The 18,994-nt window shown below is 35.6% G+C and overlaps 1 protein-coding gene across 2 annotated transcripts in view; it reads right to left on the reverse strand.

Annotated features, from left to right (window-relative positions):
• The window catches only part of LOC136026159 (ankyrin-repeat and fibronectin type III domain-containing 1-like), a 254,211-nt gene that overhangs the window by 107,108 nt on the left and 128,109 nt on the right, over positions 1–18,994 (reverse strand). The window contains exon 1 of one of the 2 annotated variants that reach the window (XM_065702464.1): positions 9,250–9,360. The exons of the other annotated variant lie outside the window; for it this stretch is intronic. The gene's annotated coding sequence lies outside the window, so the exon portion shown is untranslated. Of the gene's footprint in view, positions 1–9,249; positions 9,361–18,994 lie in introns of those variants that run through there. 2 annotated transcript variants of the gene reach the window in all.

Raw genomic sequence — 18,994 nt, forward strand, 5'->3', positions numbered from 1 at the left:
CGACCCAGCTCCAAATGGGTACTTGGCAAAACCAGGGAAACAACACGAGAAGCTTCTGATGATCTACTCCAAGCACGTATAGCCCTCCCGATGGAAGACAGAGAATGAGGAGATGGGCACCTGTGCTACGTACACCGTTGGTCATTATACCGAGAAGGTTGTTTTTGTTTTACAACCTTTTTTGTTGTGTTGTAGCTTTGTTGTTTACCACTTTATCCACTAGACAGAGGGAAACTGTCCTTACTGAAATAATGCTCATTTTGTCATTATAAACATCGAAGATCTAACAACCCTTTCATATGGTTTGATTGTTTTATTTGATTATTTTAGTTTTGCAACTTTTTATTTGGTTGTTTTATCAATTTATTTAAAAAATGGACTTCAACTGCAAATTTATCTTTTTCTAAAATAAAGTTCCTTTTGTCTTACCTTCGATAAACTTCAAAGATCTAGCAACCTTTTTCGTTTTGCTATATATCGGCTCTTTCGCAGAAAGAGTCTTAAAAACAAGACTACTTCTCACAGTAGGACTTCGTGGAGAATTTCCCATCGTCACAGGGGAACAATTCTGAGTTTTCTTTGGATGTGGTTCTTTATCAATATAACTCAATTTCCTTTCCCTTGTTTCTGGGACATGTCTCGCCAAATCAGTAGAAACATGAGGTACGAATCGTGTTAATTTCGGCGACTTTGCGTTCAGCATCTTAAGTGGAGATCTTTGATCCTTTGGCTGCATAACAGGGCTTATCATAATCATACTGACAGTTTTTCCTCGTCTGGGTAGCGTTACGTTTGGATCAGGTATTAAAAACACATCATCCATAATGGCTACTGATGTAGAACTACACAATCAATCAAATTTCCAGCAAATAAAAATGACTGTTGAAAAGACTTCAAACTGGTTGGATTTCTCTCAATTAAATATTTAACTTGGAGGCATAGGTTTACAGAAGAAAACTAGTATTTAACAAATGAAACATCCATCAATAGAAGTTGAAATAATCATTATTATCACGATGTTCTTTGTCTTCATAGTGCAATCTAACAAATAGTTTCTTTGCGACCTTAAGGTTAATTTAATTGAACAATTCAGAAGACTCGGTTCAAAGGGCTGACGAAAAATAGTCGAGATCCACTTTCAGTCGAGATTCGTTGGACCGTAAAATTCCATAAAATCTGTTCGCAGCAATCAGAGACATACAAAGACATTTTCATCCATAAAATCGTTAACTTTTAGTACTTATTCACTGAATTGTAACATCTACTGATTTTTAATCACAGGTGTCGGACTGTGTTCTTTTACGATGTTGCTAAAAGCAGTCAGAACATACAAACCGTAAAATTTCTCAAGCAGAATCAGAAAGCTAAGGCCAGCATTTTGAGTTCGAAAACTGAAAATGTATAATACTGATATACTACTTCCAAATTGATTTTCCACTCATCGGAGTCGATGTATTTATAAGCCGTATCAGTAATGAAAAAACTGCAGATCGAAACCGAAAAAATGCATCATGCTCATTTACTATATTCACAATGATTTTTCATCCACGGGAATTGACGCTTTTATGGGTTTCACAAAATATAGTTAATATCCGTTTTTTGTAACTTGTTGTGCCATAAAGTCTCCTCAACACTATTGCCAGAACAGTTTAAAAAGACCTTTCAGGTTTGAAAATTGCAACTTCATCTTATGCTGATTCACCAAACGTTTGACCCACACTGATTTTAATAAGTGTAGCCACTGACTGGGACGGAAGTTGCTCTAACATGTGTTCCTTGACGTAGATTTGAATCCCTGGGTGTAAACTAACGCTGAACAAAAGCCGATTCAAACATAGGCGTAAATAAGATATTTCCCTAAAGGGTCAAATCTCATCTATCTCATCGGAACAAAAAATTAAGAGGGGTTGATCGTCTACCATAATCAGACTGAAATCCGTGGCGTAAACTATTGATTCTAGTGTCACCAACAACAGTAGACTAGTATTGGGAGGGAGCGGGGTGCTCACGACGGAAATTCCCCTAATGAATGTTTTCTTTTTCAAGAGGATTAGACTCCTTGACTGTAAATTAAAGCTGGACAAAAGCAGATTCAAACATATTCGTGAACGAGATCTTTCCAAAAGTTTTGGTTTTATATCCACTTCACCCGAACAGAAAAGCTAACAGTTAAAACAAGGGCGTATGCAGGGAGGGGGTATCCAGATCCGAGCCCACCTGAAATCCTTAAATTTCCCTAATACATGGGAAACTTCTTATTCGAATTCTCAAATAGAATTTGTCATTTTTTGTTGCCTCCCTCAAAAAAATAGGTAGATTTAAAGCTCAAAATACAACTTATTAGTACTGAACAAAAGTAGATTCAAACATAGGCTTAAATGAGCTTTTTTCTAAATGGATTTAATTTGTATTTCCTTAGCGCAAAATAGAAACAGTAAAAAGAAAGGTTGATCGTTTTTAACATTCCCATTTTAATTTGTCGGATAATTAATTGACTCTGGTCTCGTAGTCACCAGCAGAACCTTTTTTAGGGGAAGGGGATCCCAAAATTTTATTAGCCTTTTAAATTAAAAACTGAAAAATATTACGAATTTTTTTAAAAGGAGGTAATGAAGACAAAACACAACGTAGAACTAGAAACATGCTCTGTATCCTTATAAAAAAAAATTCAGCAGACGAATTAACCATTAGAAAAGGTTTTTACGCTCTTTTCGCATGATTGGCTTATTGTCCAGCTCTATTCCTACTGTTAGTGCCAGATTAACATGAATTGAAATGAGAAAAGTTCAGTCATGACTTTTACCTAAAACGGCGTAAAAATGTCATTTAGGGTATAAAATGTATTAATTTGGGTATAAAATGTATTTTTGATACGACTTTGCCTCTTTGAAGCCTCTGAACAATGCAAGAATCGAGAAATTTTCAATTTTTAACGACGCACAACGAAGGTTCTACAAAAATCTTAAGTGAAAGCCCGAATACGTCACCCCTATAAAAAATTAATTTATACAGCCGAATTCACCATTTGAAGCTAATGTCCTTCTGATAGTAAAACTATACTGTCATCGCAAACACATAACACCTAAAAATATTTTGATCTCTAGGGATAAAGTGCAAATTTTAAAATCAGATATGACAAGGTCCTGTTCAGGGGAGAGATTAGGGGACTTGGACCCCCTCCCCTGCGATATTTGTCCAACTCGTAAAATCGTAATGAAAATGCAGTAAAACATATTTGTTGCGCGTTTAAAAAAAAATTTGTACACACCTCCTCGAACAAAAGTCCTGGATACGGCCCTGCACAGGGCTAACCATTTTGCTCATAAACTGGAAAAACTGGAGTCAGGAATATACGCAGGGGCGCCTCGGACCCGGGCCGCACCAGAAAATCCAAAATTTTCCCTGTTTCTGGGCACTTTTTACTCAGATTATCAAATAACTTTTTTTTGATTAATTCAACCCTGATAAAAAGTCCTGCCCAGGCAAACGTGCCTGATAGGATTACCCCTGCCATTTAGTTTCTTTATGAGGCTGGACTTCACAAAGCGTTGTAATTTATGGGAAAATATAAAATAGTAATGGGAATACTCCAGTCTTGGAATAAGTATATGCATTTCATGCATTAAAAAACTATGACTATCTACAGATATAATTGTCCGTTGACCAATTTCTAAAGGAGTTTGTTTCTGTGATTTTAAAATTAATATTTGTGAATGGCAGTAGCCCCCTCTCATTTACGTTAATTCTGTTTGTTTTAAGTTTAAGGTTACTCTTTACTTTAATATAAAAAAAATGCCTTTTTTGGTTTCGGTTTTAATTTGTTTCTAATAAATAAGAAATAGACTGCGGAATAACGAGATTAAAAACGAAACGCTTTCATCCAAGAGTGATCTTGGACTGTCATATGTCCTAGGGCTTTTCAAAATTTTAGAAAGAATGGCTACGTTATAATTTTCTAGGGGAACCATTGGGTTCAAATCCCCCCAAAATTGTAGCTGGACTCGTAAATTGTGCATTTAAGCAAATTTTAGATATGTTTTTAATGTTTTCGTATCCCACACCCCAAAAAGAAATCGTGGAAGCGCCCTTGGTCGGGAGGTGCGGTCTTTTTTGTTCATTAAAAGGGGCACGTGTACTTAAAAAATATGTTCAATGTGTCTTTCACTATTTTCTGCAACAGATTTTACACCCCCTCAAAAAAGTGCCTTCTTAAAAAGATCAGGAGAGGGATCTGAAATTCCAAAAATTAATTTTCGAATTAAAATCTTCAAAGGATGGGGCAAACATGAAAAGGGGAGAGGGGTGTTTCCATCAGTGCCCTATAAAATATCGAGATATAAAATTTCAGAGACGCGCACAGGGAAGGGGGGATCCCCTCCCTTTTAAATTTTCATGAATTTCTAGGCTCTTCTTGTTCAAATTACCGAGTAAAATTTGTGTTTTCTGTATTACTCTCCCTTTGACTTTTTTTATTATTGGTGCCCACAAATTTTTATTATTCTTCTCCCTGTCCCCCCAAAAAGAATCCTGCAAACATACCTGCCTTATTACTAAGAGCCTATTTTTAGCTTATTTCTCGCAATCGTGTTTTTTATCCGAGGTCGTTTTTGGGGCTGGATCTATTTTGCTTCTTATAAATGCGCTATAGCTTGAAAATTCAATTCAAATTAGCTCCCTCCCACTATTTTTCAATGAATCTTCGATAAAGTTAACCATGGAAAAAAAAAATCATCCATGAATATCTTTGTCGAAAATTACAGAATCTGTATTTTGTACATAGGGCAGGTCAAAAACCTAACTATGAGGGAGGAAAATGGGGTGAAGCAGGGTAAAAACAAACAAAAAAAGGAGAATAGGAAAAATAGATACAAGTTTAATGAGGGAAAATCCGTTGATAGTACTAAATAGAATGTAAAAATAGGCAAAAAGAAAACAAACCAAAGTAAAAAAAAAACGAACATCTAGTAAAAAGGAACACAATGTTAATTCAGTCGAAATTTAATTAAAATTAGGTTAAACGACAGTTTAACCTAATGTAAAAAAATGGGCTCAACAGTAGGCTGTATAAAAAGTGTGGTTTAATCCCGCTTTCTAAGGCTATAATGAAAGAAAGGTTGAGACGGCTAGGGTACTTTCTGCGGATGAAGGATGACAGATTGCCAAAGACTGTCCTTTTTGGTCAGCCGTCGAAGGCTAAAAGAAAGCAGGGTGCCCACGGTTAGGGTGAGAGGATGTCAGAAGAAAGGCTAAAGAGAAATGTAAACTTCCTGGGAGGGTGCAAAAAGGTAAGCTTTAAAATAGATTGAGATGGAGGAGGAGCATGCGTAGCGTGTTGGCCTTAGGCGGTTTGGTGCTTCGGTGGGTTATTATGTTCAATAGTAGTAGCAGTAGTTACACAAGAGTAAATAGAGTAAAATAACCAAGACTTGAAGAGGTCAAGGGAAAACATTTGAAAAGCTCTATAACATGGGTACCCTGCTTTTCCCATACCTTTCAGAAAGTGTTACAAGGGGATAAATAGAATTTTGGAGGATATTAATCGACAAGGATTCGATTTAATCTGAGAAGGCAGTTCACGGTAAATGCCTTGAATTTGACAGCTAACAAAAACTGTGGAAATTGAGAAAATATTTATTTTCATCAACATTAAAAATTGATTAATGTTAACTGTTTAAGCAGGTAAGAGCAAGGTATTTGGTAAATTTTTTAGTAAAGGTACAATATAGAACAGAAATCAGATAGGAATAGGTTTTCGATGCAATGCTCTCTCCAAAAATTATAACCACTGCCTTCACGACTGTCTTCCAGTCCCCACATCGCAATGGCGTCAATTCATAAGCATTAGTGGAGGGGGGGGGGTATATTTTTCAAAACTGAGGGGATTTTGTTTTTTCTTCACTTTACAATGAAGATACCAAAAAAGACACTTGTCAATGAGCATACCAAAAAAAAAATATTCTAAATCTGAGAATGGGAAATCTTGGAGGGCACATTCTCTCTCAATTGGTCACTGCCATACCTTACTGAGACCATATATAGTCCTAGGCTAAAAAAGACCGATTTTCTAGGCTTTCCATTATCTTTTGTGCTTATTCTCCACCACTAGTTGGTTCATTATCCTAAAAAAAGCCCATTTCATAGACAAAACGAACAAAATCACCAAACAGTGTATAAAGTCTAGGGCTATAATTGGGTAAATTTTTCGATTAACTCACTAATAAGATACCTAAGAAATAGACATATCCTTAGATTCAGAATATCATCCTGAATCCATATATAATATTAATTTGCGTTGAAAATGAACTTTACCAACCCCTCACCCCTTAATTTGCCAACATATACCCTGAATTATACATATGCAATGAATTTTTCATTATTTTGACAGTGTTAAATCAATTTGAAGAAAAGAATGACTTGCTGAGAAATCAGTGCGCATGTACAACTTTATGAATATATTTAAACATTAGGGGGGAGGGGGACCTAAAGTTCATTTCCTACACCAATGAATGTCATTTTTGGACCCAGGATGAAATTCTGAATCTAAAAGTGGGTATATATATTAGCTATCTCATTAAGGAGTTAATTGGATTTTTTTGGCCAAATTAAAGGAACTGGGGCGCAATTGCTATGGTGGTGATTACTATACTTGGGAAGTGCATTGAATGGAAAATTTAACGGCTTATTTAATTTTTTTCGTCGGATTTCTACCTTTACCATGTTTTCAGCTACATTCTAAGGTGGTTCCATCAATTGTCCTATAGTCTAAACAATCCATCATAGGTCCTTGCAAAAAGTCCACTATCTAGAATTTTACACTAGACATGCCTAAGAAAGTAGGCCATGTATAATGTCTATTTAACGAAGACTCGATTTAGGAAGGAATGGGAAGAGTGGTAAGTTTCGTTGTAATCAGATATAAAATAAAATAAATATACTATTTTATTCCTATTCAATGATCTTTCCAAATATAACAATCACTATCTTCGCCTGCCAGACCCCTTCCTCCTAACAGGGCTGGATATGCCCAAGACTATATACAAAAGTTTGCCAGTTTGGTAAATGTTAGTGGTTGGCCACTTGTGAAGGAAATATGTTGATGAAACAAAAGTATTACCTTTAGATACCTCATTTTCTGCTCTTTAACCTCCCCCCCCCCTGACGGTTCTAGATGTAGCCCTAGGAATATATAAAAACTAAAAAAACGAAACAATGAAATTCTTACTTTGTAATATGCAAGAGGGGTACTTCCGTATTAGCCAGTACACACTCGACAAGTGAAGATAGGTTAGTCCTGATGAAATATACGAAAATATGATGAAAGTATAATACTTTAATTTATACGATAATATGATTTTGGCTATATATTTGCATATTATGGGGGGTGGGTAAAGTGACCAACTTAACCTAGCCTTAAATCCACCCCCACCTCCCTAATGTGCAAATATACATCCCAACTTATACAAGTCCAATGCATTCTGTCACACGTCTTTTGTCTTTGTGATTATGAAACCGGTTTTCTTAGATATTACATTCAACAAACTTCTCAAGTGTGTACTGGCTAATACGGAAGTACCTGCAGGAAGTTTCTATCAATCAGATTATCATGTTTCCTTCTACCGTTTCAAATTATAAATCAATCATACGTAAAACAAAATTTAATCAAGTCGAGACTGCATAAACCCATTTTAACACAGAATCTACCATGTATCAGGAGATTCAATTAACAGCGATATTGACTATGTAAATGGGGCTACTACATATGTGACAATCAGCGTGGAGGTGGTGACAGGGGGGATGCATTGTCAGAAACATGACTTTAATTTGTTTAGCATGTTTCCCTCAGAAGCGGTCAGCCATTAAGTGTTAGCGCCGATTTTGTTATTTTTCTTTCTCTAAATTGGCTCTATTTGATACTAGGGCAGACCTATTTGTGTATTATAGCGACCACAACGAAGAAGCATCGATGCCTTTTTTTAAGTTCTTTACGAATATAATAATCGCTTGTATCACAAATTCAAATTTAAGCCCTTTTTGAGCTCTTGAAAATGACCAAAATATTTCTAGTTTTTGGGTATAAAAAGGCTTAAAATAGCATAATCTAACCTAGCCAAACCTAACCTATTCTATACCTTTTTCCATCGGCTTTCATGTTTTCGATATTTTATCGAAAACACAGTCAATAATATAAACAATGAAAATTTACCGTGAAGTTGGGTTAATCCTAATGAAATATACCGAATTATGATGAAAATATAATACTTTTGTAACAATATTATGGAAACTACAACAGAAAATTATGGAAAGCAGGCCGCCCAGAACGCATTATATTAAATACCTAGACTAACCAAACCAACTCTATATATAAAATATTTAATTAAAATATACCTGCATAGTAATTTATCTCACTCAGACTAAGCTAATTATCAGTAAACGTATCACAGTTCATAGTATTGACTTACCAATAAAGCGAACATACCACTCGATGCCTTTTTTTATGCTCTTTACGAATATAATAATCACTTCTATCGCAAATTCAAATTAAAGCATTTTTTTAGCTCTTAAAAATGACGAATTTTCAATTAGAGTATGAGTTATCGGTCGTTTTCAACATCGTTTTCTCAGCGCCGTTTTCGGCAAAGTTTTCGACAAAATAATACTACATTTTCTCAGTGCCAAAATTATTTATAGTTAGGTTAGGTCAAAAAGTACTTAAATTTCAATTTGTGATAGAAGAGATTATTATATTCGTAAAAAGCATAAAAAAGGCATCGAGTGTTATATTCACTTTATTACTAAGTCAATAACATGAACTGTGACACACGTTTACCATATCCGAGTGCACACAAAGAAACAAGTTTTACAACAGATCAAGAACAACAGTGTGGTCGCTATAATACACGAATACCGATATTAGTATATGAACCAGCCAATGATGAGAAATAACACAAAAATAGTTCAAACCTATATACTTTGGTATATAGCCTAAGGCTATATCTATTTTCGCGATGGGGGGGGTGATTTCACCCTTAAACACATTTACCAGCAGGGGGAGGTTTGAGAAAGGGCATACTAAGAATTACATTCTCAGAATTAAAAAGAAGAGAATCCTTGCCCCTTCTACTTTTTTGTGAATTAACGCCACTGAACGGTGCTTAAATGGGCGGAAAGTGGTTTCAACAGCGGTACGGCACGACAAGATTCTTATTTAAACAAGTCTAAAAATTTCTAGTAGCTCAGTTTCAACCCTACCGTTCTTGGAGGTGTAACAATGGAATCCAAATATAAAATCAAACAATAAATCCAAACCACCTGTGTCTTCACAATTTAAACACTACAATACCCATGCGTACAATCGTAACTGTGGCTCTTACAACCTGTATCCATTACCCAAAAGGGTAGACGGTAAAAATGCAACGTATCTTAGCGGGTAGTAGGCTATAGTTGCAAATTGTCTTTTGTCACGGATAAAAGTGCATTCCCATTACGCCGTTCAGAATAAATAGGTATTACATAGGCGTATGTGCAATAATTTTTCAAGAGTACAAGCTTCCATAAATTTTTTTTAAATTTTTTTAGGCCAAAAAGAGTTTTTTTTTGGCCAAAAAGAGTCCTTTTCCAAAAATACTACGAATTTTTCCGCCTTTAAATATATTCAGCATTCCAGAAAGGAGGAGGTAAATACCTCGACCTTCTGTGTTTTCAAAACTATCCATAGTTATAAGTATAAGCCAATCAGAGGTTAGGGTGAGGTTTTCAGGGAGTTATTGAGATTGGAGGTTGCACCTAAGGATCATAAATGGGCCACAAAAGAACATGATAAACAAATAATCAGAAATAATGAGAGCGTTGTAAATGGAACAAAGAAATCTATTCCCAACTATTCTTATTCGTCGCCAACCTCCTTTAATAACGAGCCTAATTTCTCTAGGTATGTCTTTTTATTTCATTCTGTGGGTTTTAGTCGAAATCTAAATCTTTTGCACAGAGGACGGCCAAACGAAGGTCTCGGCCGAATCACGAGGAAGGGTGGAGAAATGGGATGTGGCTGGTGGGTGTGGGGGTGACGGTAAAATGTTTACTGCCCGAGTGTCAAAAGGGTCTGCTGCAAATTGTGTTTTGTTAAAACACAATTGACATTTAAACTTTTCAAAAATTTTATCAATAATACTAAACACTTTTTAATTTGTGTTATTTTTTCCACTTCAGAGAAAATTTAATAATCTATCTATAATCTTTTTTTTTAATCTATCTATAAATGAGTTAATTTCTAGAGATTAACCAGTTATTGCTATCCTCGTGAAAGTCTAATAAAATAGGAATCGACAAATTCTTAAATCGTATTCCCTTAACCGCAAAAAAAAGAACCTGGGGTAATCAAAATTTTCAAACTCACTAACTCCTTTTCGTCTGGACTGATTCTTAGTGTTTTAGTCCTGGGCAGCCAGGAATTTGAGCCGTCCTATCTGAATGGCTAACGTGCTAGACTTTAAATCCTTTGTTCACGTGGACAGGTGTTTGAGTCCTGATGTCGCTGGTTATTTGGTTTGAAATGAGTGTCAGCGGTACGACTCTTCAAGCTCAGCCAGAGTCGACTCAGCTTTAAATGGGTATCAGGAGACATATGGGGGAAATACGGGGAAAACGTATGATGATTTTCCCCCAACCACGCTTTGCACTCTCTGCCTAAGGCAGAGAATTAGAAGATTGGTACCTGCGCTATGCAGACCATTGGTCATCATGCAAAAAAGTTTTTTTTCAGCTATGAAAAGTTTTTTGACCAATATCAAATTAAAAAAAAATAATTTTTTTCAGGTTTTTCCTCTGTACTGGGGTACCCTTGAGCAAGGGACTTGCAGATATGGCTTTAATGTTTAAAAAAAAAACTGTTTCTCCCTTCTTTCCGACCCCACTTTTTGCAAAAATCTGTTGTTATTTATTTAGTTATTTTGTGCATTGAAGTCCCTCCCCCCCCCAAGCACTTGCGGAGATGATTTTCAAGCTGACTAAAAAACAAAGTTTTTCTGCAAACTTTAAGGTCCCATTTTTTGGGCCCGACACTTGTTGTTATCTAAAAATGTTTTTGTAAGCACACTCTTGGGAGTATTCGGTATTAGGATGTAGGATGTAGGTATTAGTCTGTGTCCGAATATAAATTTGCCAGCTAGTTTTTGATCCCGTTTTCGGGTAGACCAGTATTTTTTCAACTTTTTATAATGGGGTTGGTTACCTTAGCCAAAAGAGTTACTGATATAAGTTCGATCAAAGCAAAAAATTATTTTCCATTTTGTGCCAAATTTTAAGGGCACTCTTGTCCCCAACATTGATTTATTTGTGTACAAGAGTTTCCATTAAAAGTAGACTTACGGATGTAGGCCTCAGGACATTTGAAGGAGTTTTTTTGGGTCCTTTTCAGGCTCTATTGTTGAACTAACAGATAAACGCTTTAACCAAGTCCTAAATGAGAAAAGTCTTTAGTCCCTTTCCAGGTCCATTTTAAGGGACCCTGTCCCCAACTCGGAACTTGTTTTATACTAAGGTTCCTTGTGTACTGATTTACGGATGCAGTTTTGAAGCTATTCGAGAAAAAAAGTCTTTTTGGTACTTTTTCTGACCAAATTTTTGGACAAAACATTATCTTTTTTTCAATTCTGGTCCCCGTGGCCCCAGGGATTTTCAGATAAACTTTAAAACTGCTTAGAAAAAAAATCATTTTTTGCCTTTTAGAGCATTTTCGGATGAACCAATATTTTTTGGGGGTATACCGGTCGGAAAAAAAATTGCAGACACTGAGGCTTACCACAATGACGCACGAGTACTAGAACGATTTTGAACTCTACATTTCTCTCTTTTATGGAACCTAAAACCTGACTCAATAAAACCAATTTGATTTTACCGACAATTTGTCAAAATAACAATCCGTGAGGACATTCATAACATTGACTGATTATCACACCGACTTATCTTCGTAACAACAATTTGTCAAAACCCGATACCATCTAGATGCTCTTTCCGTTCACAAAATAGAAAATAGTATTTTTGTCTTATAGCCACTACACTCAGGATCCTGTACCGCGAACATGAGACAATAACCGGTTTTCAAGGTTTTTACACCAGACAATATTAGCTTCGGCTCGGTGGGAAACTAAATTGTAGCTATATTCTAATTAAATATTTAGTCGCAATTTAGGTTAGGTTAGGTCAAGGTTACGTATTTAATATAATGCGGTCTGGGCGCCATAATTTTGTCGATAAAGTATATTTTCATCATAGTTTGTTTTATTTCATTAGCATTAACCAAATTTCACTTCTCGACAGAACTTGAGTGTGGTGGCTATAAGACACAAGTACCTAGAAAATAAACACATTTTCTTTGAGACCGATATTAAGATCTGAAACAGACCTTGAACTAAATCGTTCATTCATTTTCAATTCATTCGTTTATTAATGTTGAGTTATGTTTTTAACATTTATTTATTATTTAACAATATTTTTTATTAGAATTATTGAACGAAATTTTTATTAGAATGATTTAATAAAAATTCTAAACAATTATATAATAAGGCTTTAGCAAAACAATTTTGAAAAGGAACACTAAATATGCAAAAAAGAGGAAAGAAAAAAATGCCATTAATTTTGGGCTAGAATAAAACCCCTCTCCGTATACTAGTAAAAAACTAGAAAAGAATTTTGGGTGGCAATAGGTTCCCCTTTTTTTCAATTGTTATACGTTTTTTTTTTATTTAAGCAGTTTACACGCTACTCCAGTTTCTTCAACCAGTTTTTCACTCTAGTTTAAATTTGTGTCGCTTTTATATTTCCTTTCCTAAAAAGCACCCAACCAATCAATGAACAGCCATGGTTTTCAGATCACGGTTTTCACTACAATTTTCGGGGGGTTTGCATTCCGTTCTCCTTTTTACAAAAAAAGAAGAAAATCTTCTAGCAGTCAAAACCATTGGTGTCAATAAAGAGGGGGGCATTTAGCCCCCCTAGAAACTATTTTTGCTCCCTGTAGAGCTGAGTATTTTTTTTTTGTATTTTCATCAGACAAATTGAAGAAGAAAAGAAATTGCCCATCCTCCTTAATTTGTAAAATATTATTTAGTTCCTCCCCATATCAAACAGTTCGTGGTAACGAACTGTAGTAAGGAGCGACCCGGCTCAATAGTAACCAAAACTCTAAAAAAATGGAATTTTGATACCAATAGCTACATCAAAAGAATCGCATTTTAATGCTGGTTTTAAATATATAAGTTTCATCAAGTTTAGTCTTACCCATCAAAAGTTACGAGCCTGAGAAAATTTGCGTTATTTTAGAAAATAGGGGGAAACGCCCCCTAAAAGTCATAGAATCTTAACGAAAATCACACCATCAGATTCAGCGTATCAGAGAACCCTACTGTAGAAGTTTCGAGCTCCTATCTACAAAAATGTGGAATTTTGCATTTTTTGCCAGAAGGCAGATCACGGATGCGTGTTTATTTTTTTTTTGTTTTTTTGTTTTTTTTCCCAGGGGTGATCGTATCGACCCAGTTGTCCTAGAATGTTGCGAGAGGGCTCATTCTAACGGAAATGAAAAGTTCTAGTGCCCTTTTTAAGTGACCAAAAAAATTGGAGGGCACCTAGGCCCCCTCCCACGCTAAGTATTTTCCCAAAGTCAACGGATCAAAATTCTGAGATAGCCATTTTATTCAACGTAGTCGAAAAACCTTATAACTATGTCTTTGGGGACGACTTACTCCCCCACAGTCCCCGTGGGAGGGGCAACAAGTTACAAACTTTGACCTGTGCTTACATATAGTAATGGTTATTGGGAAGTATACAGGCGTTTTCAGGAGGATTTTTTTGGTTTGGGGGAGGGGTTGAGAAGAGGGGGATATGCTGGGGGAACTTTCCTTCGAGAATTTGTAATGGGAGAAGAAAATTTCCATGAAGGGAGAGCAGGATTTACTAGCATTATTTAAAAAAAAAAAACAATTAAAAAATAAAAGTGAAAAAGCTTTTTCAGCTGGAAGTAAGGAACAGCAATAAAACTTAAAACAAACAGAAATTATTACCCATATGAGGGGCTCACCTCCTTCTAATACCTCGCTCTTTACGCTAAAGTATTTTCGGTAATTTCAACTACTTATTCTACGGCTTTTGTGATTCAGGGGGTCATTCTTAATGAATTGGGATAAAATTTAAGCTTTAGTGTAAAGAGCGAGGTACTGACGATGGGGCGAATCCCCTCATATATGTAATAAAAACATGAGAATACAAAAGTTCTTTACGTAAGCTAATTTATAAGTTACGTAAATCTTTTACCAATAAAAAGATTCGTAAAAAATTAAAAGTTCTAGTTGCCTTTTTAATTAACCAAAAAATCGGGGGGCAACTAGGCTTCGTCCCCCGCTCTTTTTTTCTCAAAATCATTCGATCAAAATTAAGAGAAAGCCATTGAGCCAAAAAAAAAAAATATGCAAATTTCGTTTTGATTATTCCTCTGCGGAGAGCCAAAATCAAAACATGCATTGATTCAAAAACGTTCAGAAATTAAATAAAAAAAACAAGTTTTTTCAACTGAAAGTAAGGAGTGACATCAAAACTTAAAACGCACAGAAATTACTTCGTATATGAAAGAGGCTGCTTCCTCATCAACGCCCCGCTCTTTACGCTAAAGTTTTTTACTTTTTTAGAAAGAAGAATTGAGAGAAAGAGTCAAACTTTAGCGTAAAGAGCGGGGCGTTGATGAGGAAGCAGCCTCTTTCATATACGAAGTAATTTCTGTGCGTTTTAAGTTTTGATGTCACTCCTTACTTTCAGTTGAAAAAACTTGTTTTTTTTATTTAATCGTTTCCATAAGATGACAGCGCTGTTCAAACCACAGAAAAATTTACTTTTCCTCCAATATAAGTAAAACATGCCTTTTCAGCGTATTTGCTTTATGGACCCTTAAGGGACAAAGCCCTCTTTCTCTTACCATAAAAGTTTACTCAATCCTTTTTTTCAAATTCGGGAAAGAAAAAAAAATCTTAATAATATTTACGGTTTAAACATCATGGGCGCCAATTCACGAAAATTTAGGGAAGGGGTAGTTTTTTTCAAGCTTGTTTTATGAAAATACAAAAGGTTGTTTTTTGAAAATCTAGGAGAAGGGGGAACTGTCAACAAAAAAATTGAATTCAACGTGGTCAACGTCAACAATCAAAATCAGCATAAGGCTTAAACTATTCATCAACGTACAAACTTAGAGTTTGTAAAAAAGAAGAAGAAATTGCTGTAGCATTCCCAAGCAGAACGGTACACAGAAACATTTTCCGGTTTTCGGGACGCGGGGCAATGATAAAAAAAATTGAAAACTTGAATAAGAAGTGACCAAAAATCCATTTTTTTTAGGGGGTGGATTCCTCGAGGTGCTTTTTCTGCGTAGGTCCGTGATCCCATGATAATTATTTTTTACGCTTTAAGTGTGAATTCTATATATATATATATATATATATATATATATATATATATATATATATATATATATATATATATATATATATATATATATATATATGGTGGTTTGAATACGCCAATGTTTGGGACTTGTGGCTGTCTAACTCAATAACATCAATCTTAAAGTTTCTGGCAAGGGTTCTACAATAGATTAGCAAGTTAAGTTTGAACAATTTAAACAGGGTATTAAACACGTCAAAATTTTATACGTGAATTGATGTATACGCCATTTCAAGCATCGCTATTGTTTCAGGCTCCCAGACCCCTGGTGCGGAAGACGTTAATCGAAATCAACACACTTATGTCACATGATGTTTCTGATAATTTCCCATATCAAAAGTGTCACGCAGGAGAGTGTTTTTGATTCTTATCTGCATTTATTGCGTTTATTCTTATTTGACAAGCACCATCGTATAAGGGGGGGGGAGGTTGTGGTTCAAGGACCACAAAATCTTTACGATTTTACCGTTCTCTACGGTTTATCGTAAGTTTTGCATGTCTTCGAAATTTTGGGTTTTACCAGAGATTGAAAAAGTCGTCCAGAATATGCAGTCGATGCAGACCTGAAACAACGAAACAGAGAAACAGGAGCAGAAATAGGAACTTGGATTGACAAGAAAAAGCCTTGGAAGATTAACTAGTATAATGCAAATTTTACAAATATAATGCAGTACAATATAAACCCAGGTCTTTCATACGTGGGCAAGGCTGCTACCCCCCCCCCGCTCAACCTGCAGTTTCGACATCATACTGTTTAAACGAATGAAACTGTTTAACATGATTATTAAAATGTTTTGAGAGTTATAAACATTTACCACTACTATTATTACTACTAACAACTCAACACAGTACCAGGCCGTCTGAGGCTAACACAGCTACACACGTTCCTCCTTCATCCCAATCTATTCAAAGCCTCCCTCTTTACACCCTCCCGGGAAGTTCCCGCTTCCCTATGTATTTGTCTTGCATACCATACAAGTATAAGGCATTCTCTAAAGCCTTTCTATCAGCTGAATCAAACGCTTGCTCATAATCTAAAAAAAACTCAGGACTAAAGTAGATTGATTGCTCAGGCACTTCTCAATTATTCGCCGAAAAGCGAAAAAAAGCGACAAATCCTTATTTTCTTCGTTCTCCTCTTAAAACTTTGTCTAGAACATCCGTAAGTCTAAAAAGTATCATGGTGCTAAGTATTTTACTATCTACAAAAACCAGACTAATCCCTCATAATTATGACACTCACTCTTATCACCTTTACCTTTCTTATACAGGGGTTTAATTAGGATTTTCCGAAATTGATAATCATCCCTGAAAAATTACAGCTTTTAAAATACTTTTGTTGAAAAATGACAAAGAGACATCACCCTCCTAAATTAAAAAAAAAACGCTTTATTTTGTATCTTCACTTATAAAGTAGAAGAAAATCCCCTCCCCCTTGTATTTTTAGTGAATATCACTACCGTTGCTGCCTTTTCACAAACTAATTTATCTATACAATCAAGGGCACAACTTGTACCGATGCTCAAGTATGACTAATCAAAGATCTACAGGCATTGGATTGGCACTTCGGTTTAAATATTGTGAAATTTGAAACCATTAACGGTTAAACTATCCGGAAACACTGGCATTTCCTGCATGACCTGTAAATGCCTGAATCTTGACATTCAGCATATGTCATTCCTTTGGAACGAAGGGTTTCCCATTAAAAAAAAATATTTACACCGTATAACACATGCCACGGGTGGCGGTGGTATGCGTGGTGCGGTCTGTGGCGCGAATTTCTTTCCATTGAAACATTAAGAGGAATTTAAACTGTATAACTGCAGAAAAATACCAAAAACTTACACACAGAACATAACGTTACTATAATTTCTATTGAATTACAGTTGGGATTGAGTTGGAAACTGAATTGGGCAGTTACAATTTAATAGAGGACAATTGCCTTTTAGATTTTTAACTCTTTTTTATTACTTTTTTAAAACATAAATTACTCCTGTAGATTTGAGAAAAAAATTGTTCTATCCTCGTAAAAAAAAAAAAAAAATCCTTCCTCCTTTGTGTTCGAGAATTGGCACCGCTTTTCCCTGTCTGTGGTCCAAAGGCCTTGCCTCACTGCGTCTATTAATGAACTGAGCGTACATAACTTCTTACAATAGATACGTTTCTATTTCTAAATATGCGACTTTCCGACAATCATAATTGTGGCAATAAACAAAACGTATAAGAGAAAAAGCAGCTATTGCTGCATTCTCCAGGAGACAAGGGAAATCCGTCAAGACAACTAAATACGAAAAGCACAAGTAATCAAGAGGGAGTGTACCCTCAGTGTACGTGCCCCGAGTAGCATGCTTGTGTTAGTATAATTAAATGTGATAGAACATAATCTTATAGACCATCATTTTAAATCTTGATAAATTTTGGGACAGATAAGAAGAAACCAATATAAATCATAACAGACTCGAATTTTACAGTTCTAAATTTTATATTTTTTAAGTAAAATAGCGTTCTAGCAACACCTAAGTAAAGAGTAATGTGTCTCCAATTAAGGGCGTATCAAGGATCTTTTTTCGCAAAGGGCAGGGGGCGGGGTACAAAACAAGCTTAAAAACACCAAAAATTTGTTTAAATGCATCTTCGTTATCTTTTTACGAGTCGAACAAAATTTTAGAGGGGGTTCAAACTCAGTCCCCCCCCGCCTGGATACAGCCTTGCATCCAATATATTTTTACACTGATCACTTTGTATGGAAGAGGTGGTCTTAAAAACTTCATAGGATGTTTAATTGTTTGGGAATTGAAAGTGCTTGTGCTTTTTTTTAGAGTTAAAGGTGGCTGGAGGGTAACCAACCCACCTCCTGTGCCCTTTTATGTGACTGTGTCCCTCATAACCACCAAGACAAAAATTTTGAAATAGTATTTTTCTAGAACAGTCACAAATCCAATAAATATGCCTCGTGGGAAGATATGACACCCATAGTCCATAACTCTAAGGGCAAAGCTCGTAAATTACGCAAAAGCCAGATGTCTAAAGAGAGATTTTATATCAAAAGAAGGGAGTTTGTTTGATCTTGGGTATCCAATAGGCGCAAAACTTCTAAGGATCGTTCTTTGGGCTAAGATAAACATAGATTTTTGTAGCGAAAGGAGGTATTTGGGGCCCGGAAATGTACCAGAATTTGTTCCTCCAAGGTTAGTGTGACACTCTCAGCCGTAAATTATTTGGCCACAAGGAATCCACAAGGCCACAAGGTGTAGAAATAATTTTTTGGAAGCATGGTCCCCAGCAAACGGGCCCCAAAACAAGATCAATTGACGAAAATGTTTCTACACCATAAATTTATATTCGACTTATAATCTATGCACGTCAAATAGAAAGGTAAATAAAAAAAAACATTATTATGTTATCAGGTTATCAAAATTGCATATCTTCAATACCTCAGGAACAGCTTGGGGTATCAAGTTAAACTCACAGAGACTTTTAACAAGAGACAAACACGCAGACCTGAATCAAA

Source organism: Artemia franciscana, chromosome 4, assembly GCF_032884065.1.
Source record: "Artemia franciscana chromosome 4, ASM3288406v1, whole genome shotgun sequence".
Classification (NCBI taxonomy): domain Eukaryota; kingdom Metazoa; phylum Arthropoda; class Branchiopoda; order Anostraca; family Artemiidae; genus Artemia; species Artemia franciscana.